This window comes from Pteropus alecto, unplaced genomic scaffold (assembly GCF_000325575.1).
Source record: "Pteropus alecto unplaced genomic scaffold, ASM32557v1 scaffold8, whole genome shotgun sequence".
NCBI classification, from domain to species: Eukaryota; Metazoa; Chordata; class Mammalia; order Chiroptera; family Pteropodidae; genus Pteropus; species Pteropus alecto.
The window spans coordinates 3,850,071-3,855,445 of record NW_006494609.1 but is presented as its reverse complement, the minus strand read 5'-3'; the positions used below and the strand labels follow the sequence as shown (position 1 = coordinate 3,855,445).

The 5,375-nt window shown below is 49.1% G+C and overlaps 1 long non-coding RNA gene across 1 annotated transcript in view; it reads left to right on the top strand.

Moving 5' to 3' along the window:
- LOC112473659 overlaps window positions 1-5,369 on the top strand; it is a 9,051-nt gene extending 3,682 nt beyond the window's left edge. Inside the window, exon 3 of the long non-coding RNA XR_003044110.1 lies at window positions 4,495-5,369. This is a non-coding gene — a long non-coding RNA (uncharacterized LOC112473659). The remainder of the gene's footprint in view (window positions 1-4,494) is intronic.
- Window positions 5,370-5,375: the final 6 nt, after the last annotated feature.

Here is a 5,375-nt window from a genome sequence, read left to right as displayed (position 1 = left end):
GACAGGCCGCGCGGAGGCGGTCAGGGAGGCCGCGGGGGCGCGGTCGCTGCTCCCCACCGGCTAAATCCCGGCCCCAAGTCCCTCCCCGCATCGGTCCTCACGGAAGTCGCCGAACCCCGGTGCCACTCTTCGCCTAGGTCCAGCAAGTCCTCCATCTCCGCGGCCGCCTGTCGTCACTTCCTGGAAACCAAGCAGCCCGTGGCGTCCCTGACCACGGCTCCGCCCTTCCGTTCCAATATTTAAAGGGTCGGCCGCATTGTTCCTGGATTCTATGTGCCACCCTCTGACTTAAATATTTCTCAAACCTGCCTTGCTTGACTTCTGAAAGAAACCTTCACATATTAAATCCCTCTAAGGCTGCACCTGTGGGACGGTGAAAAAATGTTAGCCCTTTTTAGAATACGTGTTATTAAGTGCAAAGCACCACTACTAATAGTAGTAATTATTTTGATCCCTCCCATTTGTATAGCTCTTTGCAATGCACAGGGGACCTTCTCAATTTTATTAGCTCATGTGAAGGGCATAACGACCTTGTGTGGGAAGCAAGATAAATTGTATTCTCTCTATTGGACAGATGTGAAAACAGGCTGCAGGGGGTCAGGTGTTAATAAATGGTTTATAACAGAAAATGCAATATACATAATCTCTGCCTTCAAAAGTTTACAGAGAGGCTGAACTGGCACATCAAATACCGGAGTAGTAATAACTTTCAAAAGTCAAATAATCCCTCCAATAACTCCATAAAGTGAACGGCAGTAATATCTCTATTCAACAATTGAGGACATAAGTGCAAAGAGGTGGCTTAAGGAAAATCACCTGAGTGTTAAACAGCAGAGCCAGGTGCCTTTCTGACACTATATTACTGGAGTGTTTTTCTCCAGGACACATTACTGGGTGGCAGCCTTTCTCCTAGGCCAGTAGAGGAAGATATCCCCCAAACTCCCAGTGTAGGGATGAAGGATGCTTTCCCCTGTCTTTCTAGGTTCTTTTGGATGGTCTAATAATGAAATCAACATGAGACAGATTCGCAAGAGGAAATAACCAAATTTAATTGCATATGAAAGTATGGGAATGCCGTATACATATGAGAGAGTCAGGGACTCCACATTCATGAGAAGTTCAGAGACAAAAAGAAAAACTGAGGTAGATGTGACATTCTGGGCTAAGGATGAAGTAAGGCTTCAGAGGGGAGGACAGTCATTTGCAGAATGATAAGAAGAGCAGATGTTCAGTAATTAGAGGTTTGTCTTGCCCTATAGACAGGCATAGAAATAAAAAGTTATTTTTGGTTATAACTCTTATTATGGGCATGGTCTCTAATTTAAATTCTTTAAGGGAGAGGTAAAAGCTTAACCTGAGCCCGCAGGGTCTTAATTGTCATCAGCTCAAAATAATTTACATGCCCAAGTGCACATTTGAGGGAGGCCTGTTCTGAACCCTTGCACCAGGCAAATTGGGTGAGTTGAGTCTTCATTGACTCTCCATATAAGATCCCCAGGTCAACACCACTGCCTGGGTCCCTAGTACTGGTCAGCTGGGACCCTCAGATGATGGACTCATGGCCCCGATAGTGAGCCACATTCCCAATATCACACTGGTGGTAAGGCCTAGATGGCCACCACTTAAAAAGCTAGGACTTGGAAGTGGGAGTAGCCCTAAAACTGGATTGCAAGCATTTCTTAAATACTCTGTAAATTACTTAGTTCAACCATTCATTCACATGTTTACTGGGTAGGGCTGTACATTATACCTTATGACAGCAACAACATGGATGTCAGAAGAGTTGAGGTCCCAGCCTGGATCTGCTGACAACTACCTGTGTAGCCAGGCAGAGCCTCTCTGGACCTCAGTTTCCTCCCTTGTAATTATTCTTAGAGATTACCCCTAAAATCTTTTACTCATTAACTCTGATTCTCAGTGAGACTACCCTAATTAGATTTTAATCTGAAGGAACATTCATTGCTAAAAATCCAAGACAAATAAAATATAGTCTCCAGTGAATCCCTTGTTCCCTTCTTTCTTGGTACCCAAAGAGAAAGAAGGAATTAATCTTTGGGTTTTTTCATTTCTTGTGAACTCATAGCCATACTACCTCCACCTTTTAACCAGTTTCCGAACCTTCGCTCCCACTTCTTCCCCAACGTCCTGAAAGCAAAAGGTGACCAGTGCTCATTCTGGACAGGACGAGGCCCTAGAGTAGTGGCTTCCAAACCTTGCTGGAAACCAGACCCACTTGTGAGGTTTGTTAAAAGTACATATGCCAGAGCTTGGAGACTGATTTAGTAGAGGTAGAGTCCAGAAGGATGTACAACTTTAATAATTCTGTCTCCCATTTTGCAAGTGTTTGCTTAAAGGCCTCAGTAAGGCCTTCTCTAATTTAAAATTGCAACATCACTTTTAAATTGCAACACCCCCCAACCTAGGCAATTTCTATCCTCCTTCCCTGTTTTATTTTCTACCATGGAAGTTATCTTTTATCATACTACACGATTACATATTTATTTAGTTTATCGCCTTCCCCACTACCCACCTTCACCCCTAGAATGTAAGCTCCACTAGGGCAAGGGTTTTGTTGTTTGTTCTGTTCACTATTGTATTCAGAGAGCCTAGAAGAGTGCCCGGTATATAGTAAACATCGAAAACATTTTTCACGAGATGGCTGAATTTCAGAGGCAGTATAACATAAATTCATAGACTCTTCCAACAGACTCCTCAGTCTAAATCTTAGTGTTGACTCCTACTGGCTCTATATGACCTTAGACAGATTACTTTTAAGCTTTCTACATCTAGGTTTCCCTGTTTGTTATGCAAATGACAAAATGCCTACCCAAACTAGAGAGCCTGTGTTAAATATAGTGTTGACTCCTACTGGCTCTATATGACCTTAGATTACTTTTAAGCTTTCTACATCTAGGTTTCCTTGTTTGTTACGCAAATGACAATAATGCCTACCCAAACTAGAGAGCCTGTGTTAAATGTCACCTTCACCACTCACACAAAGCAGTGTGGACTTTTAAATCGCTGTGTGCCTCAGTTTCCTCCACTGTAAGCTGATCGACTATGATCCTTAGGGATGCTGAGAACACCCCTTCAGTTAGTGGCCTAGGAGACTGGAGCAGGAACCAGATCTGGCAGGAAGGGCCCAGGAAGGCTGGGGTGAAAGGGAGCAGCACTGATTCCCAGGAAAGTGATCCATTCAGGGGCAAGGCCTTTGTTGGGGGCCGGGAGCGGAAGGAAGCACTGTGCCTTGCCCTCCCTAAGCTTCTGGGGAAATACCTAGAAGCTTAGGCTGAGAAGAGGAAGGAAAACGAAGAGAAAACTTCCCCTCACCCATCTGGGAAATGGGCTCCTGCCAACTGCTGACTTTGCGCTCACTGGCGCAGTTCCCTGCGGAACCCCCGGCGGGGAGGGAGGCTGCGAACATCTGGAGGACATTTATGCGAGAGCGGCTGCAGAGCAGGGCTCCGCGGAGGGAGAGGTGCACTTGTACGCACGTCGGGCCGAGAGGGAGGCTATTCCCCCAAGGCCCCCGGGCCTGTTTTCCTCGGCCTCTCCTGCAGCCCCTCTTCCCCAGGCCCCAGCCCCAGCCCCAGCCCCGAGCCCTCCCCGCGGTCCCGGCTCCAACCCGCGGAGCCTCGGTCACTGGCGGCCTCGCCTCGCCAGAGGGCACCCTCGATCTGCAGGAAAACGCCACCATTTTCAGTGCCCCTGGAGCATCCCCAAGCTTCAGCAAGCGGCCCGACTTCAATCTTGTCAATGAAGAATCGGGGCCAGGATCGCAGCGGAGCTGAACCCAACTCCAAGCCCGTTCCCAGGCCTGGCGTCAGCCCCACCGACGGTGGCACTGCCGCCCCTACCCAGGCCCAGCGCGATCCCGATCCCGATCCCGCTCAGTGTTCGGCCTGGCCCGGGGGCGGCGAGGCCGAGGGAAGGACGGACTGACAGCTGGAGAGCGCGAAGGAGTTGGGGGAGAAGGAGGGAGGGGATTCATCGGAGTAACTTTCCAGAAAAACAGTCAACGTGTAGCAGGAGTGACTCCAAGAGGGGAAAAAAAGTTCAGTTACCACGTCGAAAGAGCGGACTCGCAAAGTATTTTTCAAATGGGCTCGGCTTTTCCTGTGCCTGTTTAAAACATTAAAATCGTGCAGCAAAAGAGGCTGCGTGCGCTGGTCCCTCCCTCCCCCACCCCGGGCCAGAGACGTCATCGGAGGGAGGTATAAAATTTCAGCAGAGAGAAATAGAGAAAGCTGTGTGTGTGTGTGCATGTGTGTGTGAGAGAGAGGGAGAGGAGCGAGAGGGAGAGAGGGAGAGGGAGAGGGAGACGCAGGAGGGAGAGAAAGGGAGGGAAGCAGAAAGCCAAGTCCGAGGGAATGAGCAAGGGAGGCGAGAGATAGGGGAAGAAGCATAAGAAAGAAGGAGTAACAGCTTTCCGGAGAAGGCGTGCAGTGAGCTGGCTTCTATTTTATTTTTTCTTTTCTTTTTTATTTTCTAAAGAGAAGCAGGGAACAGAAGCAATGGCCGAGGGAGAAGACAAGCCGAGGTGCTGGTGACCCTGGGCGTCCAAGTGGATTATTGGGGCTGCTCTCCAGGGGCCTGTCCTCCCTGCCTTCCAATTGCACATAACCCCACATCCCAGCCAAGGAAGACAAGAGGCAGCGTGAACAAAGTCATTTAGAAAGCCCCCGAGGAAGTGTAAACAAAAGAGAAAGCATGAATGGTGTGCCCGAGAGACAAGTGTGTCCTGCGCTGCCCCCACCTTTAGCTGGGCCATCAGCAGCCCAGCCCTGTCTCTCCCCACCTACTCACTGGTGATCTGACTTTTTTCTTTTTCTTTTTTTTTTTTCCAACGATTTTTTTTTTCTTTTCTTTTCCATTCTCTTTTCTTATTCTCCTTCAAGGCAAGGCAAAGATTTTGATTTTGGGACCCAAGCCATGGTCCTTCTGCTCCTTCTTTAAAATACCCACTTTCTCCCCATCGCCAAGTGGCCTTTGGCAATATCAGATATCCGCTCTATTTATTTTTACCTAAGGAAAAACTCCAGCTCCCTTCCCACTCCCAGCTGCCTTGCCACCCCTCCCAGCCCTCTGCTTGCCCTCCACCTGGCCTGCTGGGAGTCAGAGCCCAGCAGAACCTGTTTAGACACATGGAGAAGAAACCCAGAGCTACAAGGCACACAGTCGGCTTCTTCGTGCTCAGGGTTGCCAGCGCTTCCTGGAAGTCCTGAAGCTCTCGCAGTGCAGTGAGTTCATGCACCTTCTTGCCAAGCCTCAGTCTTCGGGATCTAGGGAGGCCGCCTGGTTTTCCTCCCTCCTTCTGCACGTCTGCTGGGGTCTCCTCCTCGCCAGGCCTCGCAGCCCCCCTGGCCTCTCTCCCC